The sequence below is a fragment of the Chiloscyllium plagiosum genome, unplaced genomic scaffold, assembly GCF_037043375.1.
Source record: "Chiloscyllium plagiosum isolate Xiang-an unplaced genomic scaffold, Cpla_swu_hap1 HiC_scaffold_29, whole genome shotgun sequence".
NCBI lineage: Eukaryota > Metazoa > Chordata > Chondrichthyes > Orectolobiformes > Hemiscylliidae > Chiloscyllium > Chiloscyllium plagiosum.
Window position 1 is genome coordinate 25,285,574 of NW_028270167.1, and position 23,202 is coordinate 25,308,775.

The following is a 23,202-nucleotide window of genomic DNA, read 5'->3' on the forward strand; positions in this document are numbered from 1 at the left end:
ATACCCATCCAGATGCCTTTTAAATGTTGCAGTCGTACAAGCCTCTACCACTTCCTCTGGCAGCTCATTCCAGACACGTACCACCCTCTGTGTGAAAAAGTTACCCCTTAGGTCTCTTTTATATCTTTCCCCTCTTTTTTGATAAGATTCCCTGAGGGAGGTTGGATTCGCTAGCAAAAAGAAAGAGAGACTGGGATTAACTGGATCATTCTCACATTGGCAGACTGTGAGGTCATCACAAAATCAGGCAATGTGCCTCAGTGAAGACTGCCCAATGGCTCTGTCGTCCATCATTATGAAGTGTTTCACGGGGTTAGTAATGGCACACGTCAACTCTAGACTCTCAGTTTGCTTTGATCCGCTGCAATTTGCCCAATGTCACAATAGGTCCATGACAGACGCTAGCTCTCTGACCTTACAAACATGGATTCTTAGAATCATAGAGATGTACAGCACGGAAACAGCCTCTTCAGTCCAACTCATCCATGCCGACCAGATATCCTAAATTAATCTAGTCCCATTTGCCAGTTCTTGGTCCATATCGCTCTAAACCCTTCCTATTCATATAGGTGACTTTTAAATGCTGTAATTGTACCAGCTTTCACCACTTCCTCTGGCAGCTCATTCCATACTTGGACCATTGTTGCCCATCAGGTCCCTTTTAAATTTTTCCCTTCTCACCCTAAACGTATGCCCTCTAGGTCTGGAGTCCAACAACCCAAGGAAAAGACATTGTCTATTTATCCTATCCATGCACCTCATGATTTTATAAACCTGTATAAGGTCACCCTTCAGCCTCCAACACTCCAGGCAAAACAACCCCAGCTGATTCAACCTCTCCCGAAAGCTCAAACCCTCCAATCCTGGCAGCATCCTTGTAAATCTTTTCTGAACCCTTTCAAGTTTCACAACATCTTTCCAATAGATGGGAGACCAGAATTACATGCAATATTCCAAACGTTGCCTCACCAATGACTTGTATAGCCGCAACATGATCTCCCAACTCCTATACTCCACTTTTAAGGAACTATGAACCTGCACTCTTTGTTCAGCAACACTCTCCAGGATCTTACCATTAAGTGTATAAGTCCTGCTCTGATTTGCCTTTCCAAGACACAACACCTTACATTTATCTAAATTAAACTCCATTTGCCACTCCTCAGCCCATTGACCTGTCTGATCAAGATCCCATTGTACTCTGAGGTAACCTTCTTTACTATCCACTGCACCTCCAATTTTGGTGTCATCTGCAATCTTATTAACTATACCTCCTGTGTTCACATCCAAATCATTTAGGATGTATCATTGTTGTATAAATGACAACAATCGATGGACCCAGCACCGATCTGTGTGGCAAACCACTGGTCACAGGCCTCCAGTCTGAAAAAGTAACTCTCCACCACCACCCTCTGTCTTCTACCTTCAAGCCAGTTCTGTGTCCAAATGGCTAGTTCTCCCTGTATTTCAAAAGTGATCTAACCTTGCTAACCAGTCAACCATGAGGAACTTGTCAAACACCTTCCTGAAGTCCATATAAATCATGTCCATCACTCTGGCCTCATCAATCCTCTTTATTACTTCTTCAAAATCTCAATCAAGTTAGTGAGACATGATTTCCCATGCACAAACCCATTCATCATAGGAACATTTGAATAGCATGGACATTTATGTCAGATTCCTATGTATTGATTTTAGCTCCCCCTTCAACACTATAATTCCAACAAAACATACCTCCAAATTCTGAGACCTAGGACTCTGTTCCCCAATCTGCAACTGGATTCATGATTTCCTGACCTACAGACCACAATCAGTAAGGAGAGGAAAAAATATCTCCTCCACAATAATTCTCAACACCAATTGCATACTCAGCCCCTCACCATACTCCTTATACACTCACCAAATGTGACCAAATTCTGCTCTAACTTCATTTACAAATTTGCTAATGACACCACCATATTGCGTTCCATCTCAAATAATGATGTGATAGTGTACAAGAAGGAATTAGACAGCTTGTTGTAAAGACCACAATCTCCTTTAATATCAGCAAAATGAAAGAGCTGGTCATCGACGACAGGAAGCCCTATCTATATCAATGATGCTGAGGTGGAGGTGGTCAAGAGTTTCAAGTTCCTTGAAGTAAATATCACCAATGATCTGTCCTAATCTATCCACATTGATGCTACAGTAAAAGAAAAGACACACCAAAGCCTCTACTTCCTCAGAACACCAAGGAAATGGTTCTTACCAATTGTTATGGATACACCATAGAAAGCACCCTATTTGGGTATAGCAACTGGCTGCCCAAGACCGTAGAAAACTACCGAGAGTTATAAACACAACCCAGTCCATCATAAAGACCAGCCTTTCTTCCATTGACTCCATTTATACTTCCCACTGCCTTGGGAAAGCAGCCAACACTATCAAAGACCTCTCCCACTGCAGTTATATTCACCTCTATCTTTTCCATCAGGCACAAGATACAAAAGTTTGAAAAGAAGTATGAACAGATTCAGTAGCAGCTTCTTCCCTGCTGTTATCAGATTTATGAATGGGCCTCCTATATATTAGAGTTGATCTTTATCTGCACTTCTCTATAGCTATAATATGAGATTTTGCATTCTGTTTAATTACCCTGATGTAAGATGTGATTTGTCTGGTTAGCATACAACAAAAGAGTACTTTTCACTCTGTCTCAGTACGTATGATAATAATTATTCAAATCAAACCAAATCAAACCACAAGGATCAGTGCATGCAACCCAGCTGGTCACAATATATATCAGTAATTCAGACACAGTGAACATATACAAGGTTCTCATTTTACAGATGATACAACATTAAGCAGGTAAGTGCTTTGTAATTTAAGATGTAAAACATTTTCAGAAGTTTTTTGGAAATGCCTTGGGCAGGAACATGAGCGATGGAATTTAATGTGGAAAGATGTGAGGTTACTGTCTTCGCGAGAAGAACAGATAGGCAGAGTAATGTTTTAAGTTGTGAGAGGCTGGAAAGTGTGGGTGTGCCATGGGACTTGGGTGTCCTTCTCAAAAAATCAGTAAAAGCTCATAAGCAGGTGAAGAAATCTGTTAGGAAGGATAATGAAACGTTTGTATTTATTGCAAGAGGATTTGAGTAAAGGAGTCATGAAGTCTCTTTTCAATTGCATACCTTTTTTTCCATTAACCACCAATACCAGTAAATCAAAGGGTCTGCCACAATTTGTTTTGACTCTATCCAGATGTGTTATCACAAAGAGCTGAATTTTTTTTCTCCATTTCAAAATTATTGTTTTTTTTAATCTATTAAGCACCACCTGTAAACCACTCATGTTTTCAAGGTATCTGCTTATAAAAGGCTTAAGTGATGAGTTCCAGTTAGGCAAAATATTGACTATTACCAAGGAAACTCATACTCAGCAAGCTCCACAAGGAGATTAATTATTGATTCCCCATGGGCCTTGTCGGGGTTATCACAATCACATATTACAATCTACTTCCACCAGCCGTGAGCAGTGTACACACTGATCTGTGATACAAAGGAGGTCCTTCAAATGGATTTGCACAGAATATAAATTATTGGCTGAATATTAGGCAGATGGCTGTACAATCCAGGAAAGCTTTACTTTGTGCAGTTCGATTGCTGCCACTTTATTTGGATAGAGACCCATCTAACCATCAGTCAAAGTACTTGACACAAATCAATAATTCAAGCTTAACCATTCAATTCAAATATCCTGTGTAATTGAGAGCTTGTGAATGGCTGTACATCTAGTTCAACTGAGAAAAATATAGATTTAAAATGTCTTGTTTCAATATGCCTTCAAAGATATTTGAGTGGTACACTTGAGGCTGACATTCTCCCGGTCATCATCAGTCGAATGCTTTTGCAAATGGGGCTAAATCAGATGCTACATGATGACATATTTGCCATGTTGAAAAGTGAATGTTTCCACAAGATCCTCCCTCAGTCTTCTAAATTCTAATGAATATCGTACTCAGTCTGCTCAAACTCTCCTCACAGGCTAAGGTGGAGGATGGGAAAAAAATCTGGCTGTACAAGGCTTCTTTTTTGAGGTATTTTAGTGTTGGAGGTGATTCCCTCGAATTCCAGGAACAGCAATTACTGTTTTGTATGTTGTTGCAATTGTTTTGGAACTTCAAAAAAAAATCAAAACAACAGCACTTTTAAAAGGAAGAAAAACAGACAAAGCAGCAAGCACATAGACTGTAAGGGAGAGAGAGAGAGAGAGAGAGACCTACACTGCTAACTGACACAGCAGTGAATCTGCCCAGCTACTGCCATTGCTGTTTGAATTCATGTCTCGCTGGACTTCGGAGTGTGTCCAGGAAAACTTATAACAATGACATTCACAACTGATCTTGAAGGAACCTGCTTAGGAGAGGTCACAGCACAGAAACAGATAAGTAAATAGTTTTAAGTACAGCCTTGCTGTTAATCTACAATACTGAGTAAAGTGGGTTCTTTCTTGATTATAAGCTTTTATTGGGACCTGTCTCTTGATTAAATTGTAAAAACGTAAGCCATAAGTATTAAGTTAGCCTGGAGGAATGTTTTATAGAGCAATAATACGTTTCTATTTTCTGGTTCTGTAGATTGGAAGGAGCAAAATGTTCCATAGTAGAGTAATACGCTCTTCTTGCCAGATGTGGGTGTTTTGGGAGAGTTTAAGGGTTACTGATGATTATTTCTACAATAAATACCATTGGTTGCGAATCCTGTCAGATCAAATGGATCAGTTGGAGCAACAGTGAAAAGAGGCAATGAAGAATATACAAAGAGCTAGGGGGCGTGATGGATGACAGTTATAGGAAGGGAAAAAGCTGCAGATACAGTCAGGCAGATGGGTTAACTCCAAGAAAGGTAGGCGAGGTAAGTCGGTAGTCCAGGAGTCTTCTATGCCTATCCCCATTTTAAACATGTGTGCTATTTTGGAAAAAGTAGGGGTGATAGACTTACAGGAGAACGTAGCACAGACAGCCAAATTTCTGGTGTCAAGACTAGCTTTAATTTAATGAGGGGTACATCGGGTTCCAAGTGATCGATTGTGTTAGGGGACTCTCTAGTCAGGGGCACAGACAGACATTTCTGCAGCCAGTAGCGAAAAGTCAGAATGGTGTGTTGCCTCCCTGGTGCCAGGATCAAGGATGTCTCAGAAAGGGTACAGAATGTTCTCAAAGAGGAGAGGGACCAACAGGAGGTCTTTGCACACATTGTTACCAATGACATAGGAAGAGAAAAGGACGAGAGTTTGAAGGGAGAATATAGAAAGTGGGGCAGGAATTTAAAAAAGAGGTAATAACTAGATTACTCACGGTGCTACAAGCCAGTGAGGGTCAGAATAGGAGGGTAGAGCAAATGAATGCATGAATGAATGCTGAAGAGCCGGTGTATGGGAGAAAGATTCACATTTTTGGATCTTTGGAATCTCTTCTGGGGTGGAAGTGACCTGTACAAGAAAGTTGGATTGCACCTGAATTAGAAGGGGACTAATATACTGGCAGGGAGATTTGCTAGAGCTGCTTGGGAGGATTTAAACTAGTAAGGAGGGAGGGTGGAGCCTCGGGTGATACTGAGGAAAAAGATTGATGTGAGACTGGTACAGTTGAGAAAAGAAGCGAGTCAAACAGTTAAGGCAGGCAAGAATGAAGCAGTTAACAAGGTAGTACTGATAAATTAAACTGCATTTATTTCAATGCAAGAGGCCTAACAGAGAAGGCAGATGAACTCAGGGTATGATTAGGAACATGGGACTGGGATATCCTAGCAATTATAGAAACGTGGCTCAGGGATGGACAGGACTGGCAGCTTAATGTTCCAGGATGCAAATGCTATAGGAAGGTGAGAAAGGGAGGCAAGAAAGGGGGAGTAGTATTTTTGATAAGGGATAACATTACAGCTGTGCTGAGGGAGGATATTCCTGGAAATACATCCAGGGAAGTTATTTGGGTGGAACTGAGAAATGTGAAAGCGATTACACTTTATTGGTATTGTATTATAGATCCCCTAATAGTCAGCGGGAAATTGAAAAACAAATTTGTAAGGAGATCTCAGTTATCTGTAAAAATAATCAGGTTGTTAAGGTAAGGGATTTTAACATTCCAAACATTGACTGGGACTGCTATAGTGCTAAGGGTTTAGAAGGAGAGGAATTTGTTAAATGTGTACAAGGAAATCTTCTTAGTCAGTATGTAGATGTACCTACTAGATTACAACAGGATCTTGCCCAGATGGGCCAATGGGCTGAGAAATGGCAGATGGAGTTTAATCCAGATAAATGCGAGGTGTGCATTTTGGGAAAGCAAATCTTAGCAGGACTTATGCACTTAATGGTAAGGTTCTCGGGAGTGTTGTTGAACAAAGAGACCTTGGAATGCAGATTCATAGCTCCTTGAAATTAGAGTTGCAGGTAGATAGGATAGTGAAGAAGATGTTTTGTATGCTTTCCTTTATTGGTCAGAGCACTGAGTACAGGAGTTGAGAGGTTATGTTGCGGCTGAACAGAACATTGGTTAGGCCACTTTTGGAATATTGCGTATAATTCTGGTCTCCTTCCTATTGGAAAGTTGTTGTGAAACTTGAAAGGGTTCAGAAAGGATTTAGAAGGATGTTGCCATGGTTGGAGGATTTGAGCTATAAAGAGATACTGAATAGACTGGGGTTGTTTTCCTTGGAGCGTCGAAGGCTGAGGGGTGACCTCATAGAAGTTTATAAAATCATGAGGCGCATGGATAAGACAGGAACAGAAATAGTCTTTTCCCTGGTGTGAGGGAGTCCAGAACTAGAGTGCATAGGTTTAGGGTGAAAGGGGAAAGACGTAAGGGGGACCTAAGGGCCAACTTTTTGACGCAGGGGGTGATGCATGTATGAATGAGCTGCCAGAGGAAGTGATGGAGGCTGGTATACAAAACATTCAAAAGGTATTTGTTTGGGTATATGAATAGGAAGGGTTTAGAGGGATATAGGCCAAATGCTGGGAATTGGGACTAGATTAGGTTGGGATATCTGGTCGGCATGGACAAGTTGGACTGAAGGGTCTGTTTCCATGCTGTACATCTCTGTGGTTCTGTGGCTCTAAGTCAATTGTCTCAACTCTGGAATCAACCTAGTGAACTTCCTCTGCACTTCCTCCAAGTTTATACATCCTTTCTCAAGTAAGGAGACCAAATCTATACACAGTACTCCAGGTGTGGCCTCGCCAGCACCCTGTGCAACTCCAACATAACCTCCTTTTTTTAAAACTCCATCCCTCTTGCAATGAAGGACAATATTCCATTTTCTGTTATTCCTACCAAAATGGATGATCTCACTTTTACCAGCATTGTTCTTCATCTGCCAGACTTTTGCCCACCCACTTAACCTGTCTATATCCCTCTGCAGATGTTCAATGCCCTTTGAACACTTCGCTCTACCATTCATCTTAGTATCATCTGCAAACTTTGACACACTACACTTGCTCCCCAATTCCAGGGAATATGAAATATGAAACCATGAGTTCCATTGTGAAATCTTGGAACCACAGTGACCCGTGTGATGCATGCTCATTTCCAACCCACAGAGATTGTTATGAGGTCAGCCAGGTGGACCTCATAGAATATGAGTTCACTCCCTGATTGAGGTTGTTAATCCAATCAAATGAGGGAGCCCTGGCTGACAGATATAAACAGGAGTGTCAGGCATGCTATCACTCTGAGAGCCGGCTCCGAGGAAGGTAAATCAGTGTCTTGGACTCTCCATGTGTAAATAAGGAGCAGCTTGGTGATGGGATACCAGCCTCAGTGGAGTTACTTCACCAACCATTGAACAAAACTGCCAAATCTCGGCAAGTTTCATCAAGCTGAATGATAAAGTGACATCACATATCCCATGTTCTATCATTCTGTCTGCAGAAACTCTGGGCAAGGCACACCAAGGTGACAGGTTACTCGAAATTCCTGCTGCTCCTTTCCAGGCATATGGGACAATTAGTTGCGCTCCTGTACCACGCTCAATTTCAATCGAGGAATAAATCGAGTCTTCAATAGCACAACAATCAGCTTGGCTCAAAATGCACCAGAAATTCTTTCCTCTGCCTGACTACCCACATGACTCCCTCGACCCCAACAACTGCTGATACCTCAAATGCAAACGATCTGATGTAAGAAATTTGCAAAACTTATCTAACTGAGTGTGATTCCATTCCATGAAGTAATAAAGAGAAATGATGGCCTGATGACATTAAAACTTGATTACTAATCCAGATAATGCTCTCAGGGCCCAAGCTCCAATCCTGGCATGATAGAGTTACAAGTCAACATAAATTGAACTTATGACCATTATGATGATTAAGAAACAATTGTTTGGGAAAAAATGTCTTCATTTATGTCCTTTAGAGAAGGGAAACCAATATGCTTACCTAATATCATCCATACGTGACTCCAAACATCGAGGGCCGAAGGGCCTGTACTGCGCTGTAATGTAATGTTCGATGTAAACCTACAGTAATCTGGTTGACTCTTAACTGTCCTCTGGGCAGGTATGGATGGGCAATAAACTGGACTGGTAAACAATGCCAACCTTCTGTGAATGAATTAAAAAATGAAGTGTTACTTTATAAACTATTCAACAATATTTTCTTTTCCCTAAATGAGAAGGACAGGCAGCCTATGAATCTGTCTGTAATCTAAATGATTGGTGATAAACTGGACATTGACATCATATTACTTATCCTCATTATAATATTCAAATTAAATTATTTCCTGTTGTTGCAGTTCTTAAAATGTCTGTACTTGCAAAGTATGTGCTATACTAGAGGAGAGAAGAATGTAATGAGCTGGACAGATTGGGCCTTTCATTCTAATTTGCCATTCAAGAAGATCATGGTCGCTCCAATTGCAGCCTTAACTGTGTTTCCTTGCCTGCTCCTGCAGCTCTTGACATACCTGTAGATCAAAAGATGAGGGCAATCAGCCTTGAACATATTCAATGATCTGGGCTCTCTGATCTCTGGCTCAAACTTTCAATTGTCAAACACACTAAGTGATTAATTTATCTGAATATAATCAAGTTGTATATCATAATAACTTTGCAGTATTTCTTGTGTAATGCCATTATTCAATCATCTGCAGTTAATTTTCTAGCTTTAAATTTCCATTTTCAGTATCATTTCACCTTTAAAATTAATCCATACTTTCTCTCTTAACTCACTGAACATTGAGCGTTTGTCGATTGAATCCAAATCTCCAAAAATAGAAGATGGGAGATCAATCAATAAAAGTAATGCACTTTCTGAGAAACTTGAATGATGTCTCTGCAATTCCAGCATATCAATATCAGCCAATAGCCTTTTTGAGGTTCACAATAAACAACAAAATTGCAGCCATTTTCTTCTCCTGGTCACCAATTTTGCCAGTGTAAAGTAGAAGAGGATAATTGAGCCATTTGTACTTCAGTTAAAGATATGTTATATGAATGTCTCATAAGCTCCAACAATAAATATACTCAGGTTGAAAAATATCCAAATGCATATTATGTTGAAATACATTGCTCAGTACAAAATACGTTGAGTCGTTATAGACCCTATATCGGAGTTCAGTCTATTACTAGTCAATCATCTGTGACATTGTATGTACAGCATCAAGACCAAGGGATAGATTTTCCCCTTCAAATGCAATTGCAAAAGTGAAATTGTGCCGGATAAGTTACAGTTAGGTTTCTGTGAAAAATCACTGGCAGTGAGTTAGCTTCATAGAACATAATCATCTTTCTTAGCTGTCTATTAAAAAAAGATTTTTTGACAAATGTAAGAGTGGGAATTGAATGGTGTTTTATTAATACAGAAAATGACTGCAAAAAGAAGTATCTTTGTTAAGAGCATGTAATGGTGCAACATGTATTTGTTTCAATGGTAGTGAATTAAATGTGCGTTGACAAAAACTGAATATGAGCTGAACAGCCTTTCCCTACCAGCACAATCAGTCAAGTTATGCCATTTTAACCTGGTTGCATAGAACCTGACCCTGGTGAACTGAATTGTGAAGCAGTGGAAATATTCCAGAAAACATGATGTTCTTTGAGATGTAAGTCACATACTCTGAAAGGTCCCCAAACTCTTCCGCTGGTACAGCCAGTTCCATTTGTATTAGGCAGATTTTGCTAATGAGATGGAAATTCTAGCCTAAAGTTTCAGATGAAATGTGTTCAGGTGGTGGAAGATCATTATACCAGGGCTGGCAGACATAATACTTTCCACTTCAGATCTCTGCCTGAAGGCAGGACTGACGCACAGTGAACTGTGATCTCCATCATATGTAGGGCAAGTAAACTCCAGCTGGAATGGCTATATGCATTTTATAAGCTGGAGCTTTGGATGGTGATGATAGAGTCACCACCATGATGGTAGATGATCGAAACAAAATTTATTTTCTCATGACATGGTTATGAGGGTGAACTGATTGCTCTCTTTTTAACCCATGGTGGTTGCAATAAAGATTTTAGGTTCTTTTTTAGTGCGCAGTTATCACATTTCAATTAAAATCCTGTTCCCTAGTTTACAATTACAGAGCTAGTTACAAGGTTTTGGCAAGTGAAGGAGAGAGGAAACATTTGTTAACCTCATGAACAACAATGTGGTAGCACGGTAGTTAGCACTGCTGCTTCACAATGCCAGGGACCTGAGCTTGATTGTAGCCTCAGGTGGAGTTTGCACTCCCCCCCCCACCCCCCCCCCCCCTTGACTGCGTGGGTTTCCTTTGGCTGCTCTGGTTTCCTCCCACAGTCCAAGGATGTGAAGGTTAGGTGGATTAGCCGTGCTAAATTGCCCCGTAGTGTCCAAGAATGTGCAGGTTATGTGGGTTAACCATGGGTAAAATGCAATGTGGGGTTACAGGCTGATTGGTTGGATCTGGATGAGATGCCTTTCTGAGGGTTGGCGCATATTCAATGGACCGAATGGCTTCTTTCTGCACTATAGGGATTCAAATTAAGCGTCTAGCACAAAAATGAAAATCAAAGTTTAAAAATAAGTCTTTAGAATCTATGCAGTGTTTACTTTTAACATGAGTCCATGATGCTTAGTTGATGCCTTTTTCCTTTAGCAGTGGCAAAATCTGTAGATATCCTGACGATCTCAATGCATGGATGTTTCATCAATTTGCTACATTACTGGACATCGTACTTTGAGAAGCTGAAGGAAAGGGAAGAGAGGGGAAGCATTCTAGTTTTGCTATTAAATATCAGTCTTCTTCTCTCTCTCTCTCTCTTACTCTGCCTAAACGCTATGGCCTGAAATTTAGTTCCTTTGTGTATTCCTGTCTCTGACTTCATTGTGTTTTTCTCAAACTGGTAAATCTGCTGGTAAATTTCATTCCAGTATTTGAAACTTCCAGCAAGATGAAAACCAAATCAGAGATACAGAACTGATACATTCGCCTCAGTTATATTTATGACATGCTAATCACAGTTTAACTGGGTTTTATCTATTGATGGGTACGTAAGCAGGCTGAACTTGTAGTCAGTTGAACACTGTGGGCCAACTTAAGTTAGGTTTTGTTTTCACTTTTTTAAAACCATTTTAATCCTGGACAAGTCCCAGATATTTAAAAAAATCAGATGGTAGAAGTTGACATTTGCTAGCCCGTTTTCACTGCTATGATAACACTTTTTATCATAGAGACCAGAAATCTCTACTGTTATTAGTGTCGATCATTGACATATGTTGGAAAAAATTACAGGTTGATTCTTGATTGTATTATGAATGCATTTTCATTGTCCATCACACTGGAGTGTGACTTCAATGCAGAACTTGATTAATAAGTTTGTGGATGACACCAAAATTGGCAGAGTCGCAGAGAGTGAGGAGGATTAGATTAGATTACAGTGTGGAAACAGGCCCTTCGGCCCAACAAGTCCACACCGACCCGCCGAAGCACAACCCACCCATACCCCTACATTTACCCCTTACCTAACACTATGGGCAATTTAACATGGCCGATTCATCTGACCCGCACATCACCTGTAACAGGAAAACGGAGTACCCGGAGGAAACCCACGCAGACACGGGGAGAATGTGCAAACTCCACACAGTCAGTTGCCTGAGGCGGGAATTGAACCCGGGTCTCCGGCGCAGTGAGACAGCAGTGCTAACCACTGTGCCACCGTGCCGCCCACAAAGACTATAGATAGACTATTGTCAAAGACTATAGATAGATTGCAAATTTGGGCACAAAAATGGCAGATGGAGTTTAATCTAGACAAATGTGAGGTGCTGCATTTTGGAAGATTAAATTCAGGTGTGAATTATACAATAAATGACAGAGCCCTTAGGAGCATTAACATACAGAGGGATCTGGGTGTACAGGCTCATGGAACCCTGAAAGGGGCAACAAATGTAGTTAAGGTGGATAATGGTTCGGTCAACACACATAAAAGTTGACAAGTTATGTTATGGCCATATAAAGCTTTATTTAGATCACATTTGGAATATTTGCATGCAGTTCTGGTCACCATATTATCATAGAGATGTGGATGCTTTGGCGAGGGTGCAGGGACAGTTTATCAGGGTGGTGCCTGGACTGGAGGGTTTTAGTTATAATGAAGGGCTGATGAACTCAGATTGTTTTCATTGGAAAGACAGAGGCTGGTGAGGGGGGCAACCTGATAGAGGTACACAAAATTATGAAAGGCATAGATAGGATTGATAAACAGAGGTTTTTTTCCCAGGGTAGAAAGATTAACTAGAAGGGGGCACAGATTCAAGGTGAGAGTGGGAAAATTTAAGGGAGAGGTGGGGGGAAAATCTTTCACACAGTGGGTGGTGGGTGCCTGAAACTCACTGTCAGTGGAGGTGATGGAAGCAGGAATATTATCAATGTTCAAGGTGTATATTGATAGACATATGAATGTGAGGTGAACAGAGGGATGGATACCGTGTACAGGCAATAAATAGCAGGTCTGAATAAGAACTAGGAATTGACACGGGCTTGGTGGGCTGAAGGGCCTGTTCTTGTGCTGTGTTGTATTGTATTGCATTCTGATTGAAAGGTAGGGATGCTGCCCACCACGCCACAAGACTCCTGTTTGACATAATACATTTCCTGATAATAAGCAGTAACTTCCATCATTCTGAACAACATTGTTTATATTTACCAGATGGAAAGTCACCTCAACATCAACATTAACATTAACTCTATTTCTATGCATAGATGCTAGTTGAAAGGTTGAATATTTCCAAATATATTTGAGCATTTTTGTCTTTATTCTGCATTTACTTATTGCATGGTAATGGCATCTTTTATCTTTTAGAGAGACATTGATCTCCTCCTCTAGCACTTCCTCTGCTCCCCGGCACCTCTGAAATTTGATTGTCTCTGAGTTAGAATTGGAGACTGGGGGTAGTTCTGAATTACTTAGCTGAATAGCAAATGTCAGACAAAAACTCTAAACTTTGGGTAATTCCCCTACTTGCTGCTGCAACCTGACTTACTTAATCCTCACTTTGAACTCCTGTCATCCTCAGACCATTTGATTGTAACCTGATTCCTGATTCTCACACATGCTGACTCTCTCCTGAGCTCTCAACTCTCTCCATTCAGGTGACCTCCTGACGGCTCCCTAACCTGACCTGGAAACTCCTCCAAACCCGTTTTGACCCAACAACCCAGCTGTCATCCTATCCAGTTATAGACAAAAGACAATAGATAATAGACAATAGGTGCAGAAGTAGGCCATCCAGCCCTTTGAACACCACCATTCATTTGATCATGGCTGATTATCCACAATCAGAATCCTGTTCCTGCCTCATCCCCTTGATTCCACTATCTTTAAGAGCTCTATCCATCTCTTTCTTGAAAGTATCCAGAGACTTGGCCTCCACTGCCTTCTGAGGCAGAGCATTCCATATATCCACCACTCTCTGGGTGAAGAAATTCCTCCTCAACTCTGTCCAAAATGGCCTACCCCTTATTTTTAAACTTTGTCCTCTGGATTTGTTACTCCCTTAGTTCACATTAACCCCCCCTTACCCACTTAACTCATTCACCATAACCCTTACTCACTTACCTGACCTGTCACACATTCACCCATCACTCACACTGAGAAATTCTGGAACCATTAAACTCGTACTTGCAGAATACAGCAGGTAGTGCTGCATAAAAAGGGTCCATCTTCTCTGTGGATTTCTTTTGCTGATGTCTCCAAGGTTTCTTGTGCTGAGAAATTATTGCAGCACTTTCCACTAGAAGACTGGCCAGAAAAATCAGGGGAAAGTGGTCAGCAATGGAAACTGGGTTTCTGAAGCTTTACTCTTTATAGTTTCCATTATAAATGGAATAGTGGAATTTACAAGGTTGACAAGAAGTGAACAAGGTTCTTAAAATTTTAATTCATTGATGCTCTTACACAGGTTTCCAGTTTCAGCATATGCTCTTATTTCGGTAACATTTTGCAAGGTGTGGCCTACAATCAGGGGCATGTTTGTTGTTGTCATTCTGTGTATTTTGTTAATAAGGCTTTAGAGATACCGGCTGGTGTTTTCATAACGCTGTTAAGTTGTTAAAGCCGTTTTTTGGAAGAAGCTGATTAATACTAATTCCACATTAATACTTATTTCATATCACAGTGCAACATTGGTCAAGTAGCTCTACAAGGTGGAGAAGCAGAGAGAATGGGAAGATCAAATACCCAAAGATACAAAAGGGTTCATTTGCTTGTACATGATATAAAAAAATAAGTTCTTTAAATTAGTCTCACAATCCAAATTTATTGAAATCAGCAATAAATTATTATTCTAAGAATAATTTCTATCTAGCTTTTTGATTACAAGATATGCATTTACACTGTAGAGGTTCAAGCTTGGAGTAGGTTGAGATATCAATGAAAAGTGTGAGTCAATGTCTCAGCTGTGGCCATTATAGCTATTAGGATATAGAGTACTCACCTGTAATTATTGCTGCAGCATGAATGCATGATTTATTTGAATCTCAATTTATTGCTGATGGTAAATTTAATTCTTCAATGGAGCTTTGCATGTAATTGGGTAATTTAAACAGCTTAGTTGGAAGGGACCCACCTGACCTTTCATAATGACTCAGGCTTTATTCCTGTTGCTTATGATAGAGAAAACAATTAACATAATGCCATATTATAAGGAGAAACAGTATGGCATTATGATGAAAACATTCTGAAAAAGGTAATTCCAGGCTGAAAGCAGTATAGAAGTATAGAAATTTCTTCCAGTTGTCCTTATTTGACTTTTGGCTAATGGGCAGATCTTCTGTGCAGAATTTCAATTTGATTCATTCCATGAAATTTGTGTCTAGGGGATAATTTATTGGCACTCTGTGTGGCAAAAGAACAAAAGAGAAGTACAGCACAGGAAGAGGCCCTTCGGCCCTCCAAGCCTATACTGATCATCGTGCCCTAAATAAACTAAAAAAAACAGCATTCTTCCCTTATTTGATCCATATTCATCTATTCCCTCAATATTCATGTAACCATCCAGATATCCTCTTAAAGGTTGCCAATGTGCCTGCTTCCACCATTTCTTCTAGCAGTGCAATCCACTCTCCCCGCACGTCTTCCTTAAACATTGCCCCTTCACCTTGAACCTTATACTTGGAAATTCAACCTTGGGAAAAAGCCTTTGACTATCCACCCTATCTATGCCTCTTCAGGTCTTCTCTCAGCCATTGTCTTTCCAGTGAAAATAATCCTAGTCTTTTTAACCTTTCCTCATCACCAATGCCCTCAAGATGAGGCAACGTCCTTCTCTGCACTCTCTCCAAAGCTTCCACATCCTTTTGGTATAGTGTGGCGACAAAACTGCATGCAATAATCTAAATGCGGCCTAACAAGGGTTTTAAATAGTTTGCCAACTCTTGTACTCCATGACCCAGCCGATGAAGGCAAGCATGCCATACACCTTCTTAATCACCTTGGCCACATGTGTTGCCACTTTTCAGGAACTATGGACATGCATGCCCAGATCCATCCATATGTTAATGTTCCTAAGGGTTCAGCCAATTGCAGTATGATTCACATCTACAAAATGAACACCTCGCATTTGTTTGGATTAAACTCCATCTGCCATTTCTGTGCCCAAGTCGCCAATCTATCTATCTCCTGTTTCACAATCATCAGTACTATCAGCAACTCCACAAATCTTCTTTTCATCTGCAAACCTACCAATCAGACCACCCATATTTTCCTCCATATCATCTGTACGTCATCTGTGTCCCTTCTTCTAGGCCAGATGATCTTAGTTCAAGTCTCACCTGTCCCAGATATGTGTTGAATTATGCCTTATCAGTTTGTTAAAAGCTATTCCTGATAAAGAGCTTTTGCCCAAAACGTCAATTTTCCTGCTCCTTGGATGCTGGCTGACCTGCTGTGCTTTTCCAGCACCACTCTATCCAGACTCGGGTTTCCGGCAACTGCAGTCCTCGTTTTTACCAGGTTGTTACAAGATGACTACTATGTGGTCCATTGGTTTAGAAATCAATACAAATTATTTAATATTAGTACATAGTAATCAGGATTATTTATGTGTACCACCCATGTATTCCAGTACATCAGTGGTATGCAGGCAATGTTGTAACTGTCTTGAGGTCTATTTCAATGGAGTCAAGGGATTACACTGCCTTCAGTTAATGGATTCAATGGTAAAGTATGTTAAATTCTGGAAAGAGACATTGTGCTGGATTTTACAATGCTATTGCCCAGTGATAAAATCTGACTTGCTGTCTCTGGCAGGTTGCACCACAGTGAAGGAATGGTGGTCATGTCACTTGTTTTAAGAATGACCTCCATTTCCATCTGCATCATCAAATAGCCAGTAGCTGATTGGTTTCAATGGTGTTTTTGGAACTGGCAACTATCCAGACTACATTCCAATCCTGTAGCTACTAGGAGCCAGAACTAGAGTTGGAGCAAGAGTTAAAAAACTCTTCCTCATCATATACCCATCCAGATGTTTTTTAAATGTTGTAATTGGTACCTGCCTCCGCCACTTCCTCTGGCAACTCATTCTATACATGCATCACCCTCTGCTTAAAAAAGTTACCATCAATTTTTTTTTAAAAACTTACCCCTTATACCTTAAGTTTATGCCCTCTAGTTTTGGATTCCATTGCCCTAGGAGAAGACCTTGGCTATTCACCTTTCCATACCCCTCATGATTTCATAAACCTCTATAACATCAGCCTCTGATGCTCCAGGGATAAAACCCCAGCCTATTTAACCTCTCCTTAATGCTCAAACCCTCAATTGTCGGGCCCCAGCAAGGAGGTCAAGGATCCAGGTAGATGAGAACCATGGTGTGGCCCTCGCACAGACTACCCTGACTCATGCAGCACAAACTAATGGGCTGGATGTTTGGCTTTGGTCACTCCCACCCCTACATTCCACAGTAGCAGAATTAGCCCCTCAACTGGTGATGAATGCATCACTTAAAAGCCACAACAGGCTCAGACACAGATGGGTCCCTGACTTCCTCCCCATTAGTGAAATTACAACGGGGCTGAGCAGTTGGGTAGGCAGTGGCAGAGCACCTCTAGCATCTTACAGCTGCCCCATTCTCCTGACTGCTAACTACCAACAATGGCCATAAAAGCAACCAATAGAGGGTTTGGAAAATCCTGTAATTCCAAAAGGAATTTGACTTTTGCAGTCGTTGGAAAATATTGCTTTAACAAAAGAGTCTGTTTAGCATTTATTGACATAATTTCACCATTAGCCCATTGTCCTGATTATAATGCAATTTAGTCCTTTGTGGCTCTGAATATGTTATTTTTGCATGACAGCTATTCAAGTTTTTATTACCATAATTTATGTCTTTGCATCCCAATCCCTTCACATCATTGTCTCTTCCTAACTTTGTCACTGTCTTCAACTCTGCAGCTCTCCAAAATCTCTGATTCTTCCAATCTTGGCCTCTTCTGATTTCCAAAGCTCCATCATTGGCAACTGCAACTTCAACTACCTAAGCTCTAAGTTCTACAATTCTATCCTTAAACTTTCCAATCTTTCTATTGTAAAATGACACGTGAAATCTTGCTCCTTGACTAAGCCTTTGGTTATTTGTGATTAGCTAAGGAGTTATGTTTGACAATGATTTTTTGAAGCACCTTGAGATAGAACATAGAACATAGAACAATACAGCACAGAACAGGCCCTTCGGCCCACGATGTTGTGCCGAACTTCTAACCTAGATTAAGTACCCATCCATGTACCTATCCAAATGCCGCTTAAAGGTCGCCAATGATTCCAACTCCACCACTCCCACGGGCAGCGCATTCCATGCCCCCACCACTCTCTGGGTAAAGAACCCACCCCTGACATCTCCCCTATACCTTCCACCCTTCACCTTAAATTTATGTCCCCTTGTAACACTCTGTTGTACCTGGGGAAAAAGTTTCTGACTGTCTACTCTATCTATTCCTCTGATCATCTTATAAACCTCTATCAAGTCACCCCTCATCCTTCGCCGTTCCAACGAGAAAAGGCCGAGAACTCTCAACCTATCCTCGTACGACTTCCTCTCCATTCCAGGCAACATCCTGGTAAATCTTCTCTGCACCCTCTCCAAAGCTTCCACATCTTTCCTATAGTGAGGCGACCAGAACTGCACACAGTACTCCAACTGTGGCCTAACCAAAGTCCTGTACAGCTGCAACATCACTTCACGACTCTTGAATTCAATCCCTCTGCTAATGAACGATAATACTCCATAGGCCTTCTTACAAACTCTATCCACCTGAGTGGCAACCTTCAAAGATCTATGTACATAGACGCCAAGATCCCTCTGTTCCTCCACCTGACTAAGAACCCTACCATTAACCCTGTATTCCGCATTCTTATTTGTTCTTCCAAAATGGACAACCTCACACTTGGCAGGGTTGAACTCCATTTGCCACTCCTCAGCCCAGCTCTGCATCATATCTAAGTCCCTCTGCAGCCGACAACAGCCCTCCTCACTGTCCACAACTCCACCTATCTTCGTATCATCTGCAAATTTACTGACCCACCCTTCGACTCCCTCATCTAAGTCATTAATAAAAATTACAAACAGCAGAGGACCCAGAACTGATCCCTGCGGAACTCCACTTGTAAAGATGTTTCATATTGATGCAAAAGTCATTGTTGCAAGACAAGCAATTCTCTAATTTGTGAAAATGTTGCTGTGCCTTTTATGATCTTTGTTACTGTCGTGATTGGAACCATGGCTTGGTGGACTATCTCATTGACTACAAGATTCTTGGTTGGGATTGTTAACCTCATCCAATCAGGGAGCCAACACTGACAGATATAAACAGGAGTTAGTGGAGTGCATCATTTCTCCCTCCAACACCATTTTGATTTAGTCCCTACCCTCCCCTTCACTGTTTTTGATCACAAAGCACTGCCCTTTGATGTGAAGGGCAGTGTTTGTCACTGGCCACCCGGGTGTTTTCCTATCTTCCTGGTGGTGGAAATTGAATAAAGATTCGTGCACTTTGTGTCTCTCACTGTGTCTCACACCTGCACACACACACCATGGGTGCTGGGGAAAAAATAAGCACTACCGCACTTAGGTGGTAGTGTGGGGGTTTAATAAAATAAAAAGGAAAAAGGGGAGGTTTTAGTCCCTACCCTCCCCTTCACTATTTAAAAAAAATATATATATATAACCAGGAGATCAGCACTGCCCAAAAAAAAAATAAAGAATTCCCAGTTTGATACGAAAAAAAAAGAAAAGAGAAAAAAAATAAAAATAAACAGGAGTTGCCACACAGCATTGCCCTTTGATGTGAAGGGCAGTGCTTGTCACTGGCCACTCGGGTGCTTTCCTATCTTCCTGGTGGTGGAAATTGAATAAAGATTCATGCACTTTGTGTCTTTCACTGTGTCTCACACCTGCACACACACACACCATGGGTGCTGGGGAGAAAAAAAAATAAACAGGAGTTGCCACACAGCATTTCCCTTTGATATGAAGGGCACTGCTTGTCACTGGCCACTCGGGTGCTTTCCTATCTTCCTGGTGGTGGAAATTGAATAAAGATTCATGCACCTTGTATGTCTCACTGTGTCTCACACCTGCACACACACACCATGGGTGCTGGGGAAAAAATAAGCACTACCGCAGTTAGGTGGTCGTGTGGAGGTTAAATAAACCAAAAACAAAAAAAGAAAGAAAAATAAAAAAAACGAGTGTCAGAGTTTTAAAAAAAACAGGAGTTGCCACACAGCATTGCCCTTTGATGTGAAGGGCACTGCTTGTCACTGGCCACTCGGCTGTTTCCTTTCTTCCTGGTAGTGGAAATTGAATAAAGATTCGTGTATCTTGTGTCTTTCACTGTGTCTCACACCTGTACATGCACAACATGGGTGCTGGGGAAAAAATAAGCACTACCGCAGTTAGGCGGTAGTGTGGGGGGTTTTAAAAATACATATATATAACCAGGAGATTTAGAGTTACCTAAAAAAAAGAAAAAATAAGAAATAAACAGAAGATTCATAAGGTCTTCTCAATCTAATGACTTGCTTTCACATGGCTGGTCAGAGCTCATGCTTGGTACACATGTAAATAAAGGGTGATGGGATACCAGCCTTTGTACAGTTATTTCAGTTACTCATGATGTTTTGAAAGCAATTCATAATAGAAACCATGGTTATCATGATGTATCATCACAACATATTGTGAATGAGCCTTTTGATCTCAACAGGAGATAGAGAGGTGACTAAAATATGCTGATTGTGTGGAATCATAGTTCTGAGCCAAACAACACTTTCTATAGTAGATTGCTTCCAATATTTTTTGGAAAAGTGCTTTGTCCATGAAAGTGGCAGTATCCAGCTCATTTGTGCAACAAAATTTACTTGTGGAAACAACCTTGGAAGAACTTTATTATTTATGCCATTATTTTCAAAAGTGAACATTTTCCACCCTTTTTAGCAAATCTGGGTTTTTCTCATCACCTTCAAGTGCCCCATGACCCTATGATTAAGCAGGCATCAAAACAAGTCAGATGACCTTTATCAATTTATCCTAATTTTACTTTGAGAAGCGTTCCTGACTGAAAGTATCTTATTTGCAATGATAAGGTGAACATTGATAGGCCTCACACCTCTTTTCATATGTAAGGAAATATACACATTAAACATTATAATAATCAACATCCATACAGTGGTTCCTGTAATTGCAACATTATCAGTGCTCATAAAGTCTCGTGGTTTTTATGATCGTGGCATAAAGCAGAATAAATGGTAAATCGTTGACTTGGCATTTAAACCGTTAATTCCTCATGGTTAGCACATACAAAGAGATGCAATGTTGTCAGCAACTCTAACCACCTTATTTTAGATTTATCACTTCCAAAATTAAATTACATTTTTTAAAACATGACTCAGCAGAGATGCTATCATATTGTGTTTCACAGTATAAAAGTCACGCAGTTCCTTATATTGAGATTAAAAGAAAGAAATTACAGACAAAAATAAATAAAAGTGACAGAAGAAAATCTTTGTTTACAGATTTGCCAGGGCACCTTCAAAATGAGAAATTTGTTGAAAGTTGAAAAGAAAGTCTGCCATCGCTGAAGGGTTGTTTAAGAATAATTCTTTCAAAAGCTGGAGTTATGCTATCAACATGGGTAAAGTATTGATTCTTTGAATCCTCTTCAGCTGAATATGTGGCATGAACCAAGCTCTTGGCAATGTGGATAGGGCAGTGATCAGCGGTGTTAAATTTCCATTTGCACTTTCCGTGGCTGGCAAGAAGTATTCATCAAAACATTAGCAGGCTCACACAAAAAAAAACCCTGGAAATATCATAGAGTCATAGAGTCATTGAGATGTACAGCACAGAAACAGATCGTTTGGTTCAACCCATCCATGCTGACCAGATATCCCAACCCAATCTAGTCCCACCTGCCAGCACCCGGCCAATATCTTTCCAAACCCTTCCTATCCATATATTCATCCATGTCATACAGCCTCATTTTTCTTCTTTCCACTTCCTTTATACCAGGCCCGTATAAAATAAATGTCTGAGTTGCTGTATGCCATAGCGAACATGGAAAAGACATTAAAGTTCTACGGTGAAGAAATACAGGTACAATTTATAAGTTATAATGTTGCCATTTCTTTTCGCTATTGCCAACTACTTTTTGGTCACTGAGGAGTTCAAGATTCCACCACCATTCTGAAGAGGAAGAATATTATTTGTACAGTTACTTTGCTGGTAAACTGTGTCGGGTATTAAAAGTTGTGATATTTTAATTGGTGTGATAGAAAAGTTATCAGATTATATTTGCAACACAGCCTCCCTAAAGTTTACACGATTGTTAGATTGAGATTGTCTCTTTAAATTGTTGAAAGCTGGTGAAATGAAGGGAGTCATGTGGCCTACTTTTAATTATGTTCAACAAGTTTCTGGAACAAGATCATTAAAGTTTAGAGGTGGGGGGGGGGTGCAGATTGCTCAGAAGGAAGTGTAAAATATCCACCCTTGTAGGAAATTCCAAGACTACCTATGAAGTCTGTGGGTAGTCTTCAAGTCAAACAGAGAGCTGTTAGGAATGTAAGGTTCTAAAAATATTTATGCTTCTAAACGTCTATTTAATTCCAATGTAGAAAGAATTTGAGGGAGGAGAGTAGAAGATATCTAATTAGCATTTCTACCTGGATACAAGGTCCATATGATTCATTTTGCCATGGAAATTCATTTTGGGAGGGAAACAGTCCACAACAAACCTTTGTATCATTGGTTTGTAGTTTTCTTTATATATTAAAGCTGTTCCTGAAATAGAAAAAAAGTTGATTTTCAAGAATCTGGGAGAGGAGGAGAATGAAAATAGAAACAAACATTCCTGTTCTTAAAAGAAAAAAAACATGCTGAACCTACTGTTCACCATACAGAACATGGATGGGGACTTTCGTACAAATTGAAGAGACTAAATTTATGATGATCTAAAGGAGGCTGGGAGATTCACCTAACTTGAGTTTGAGTGAAGGAATCTCAGTGAAAGCAAATTCTGTGGTTAGAGGTTACCTTGCTATGAAAGGGGAAAGGAAAGAGGCTAGCAGGAGAGTCATTTGTCAGCTTTTAAGCACAAGTTTAGGTATTGTCATTGCGTGGGTTGTTCAATCATTTTAAACATTCAACGTGGGATTTTCTTTAGCTTATAGCATAAGCTGCCTTCTAAGTAGTGGTTAGTCAACAATAATT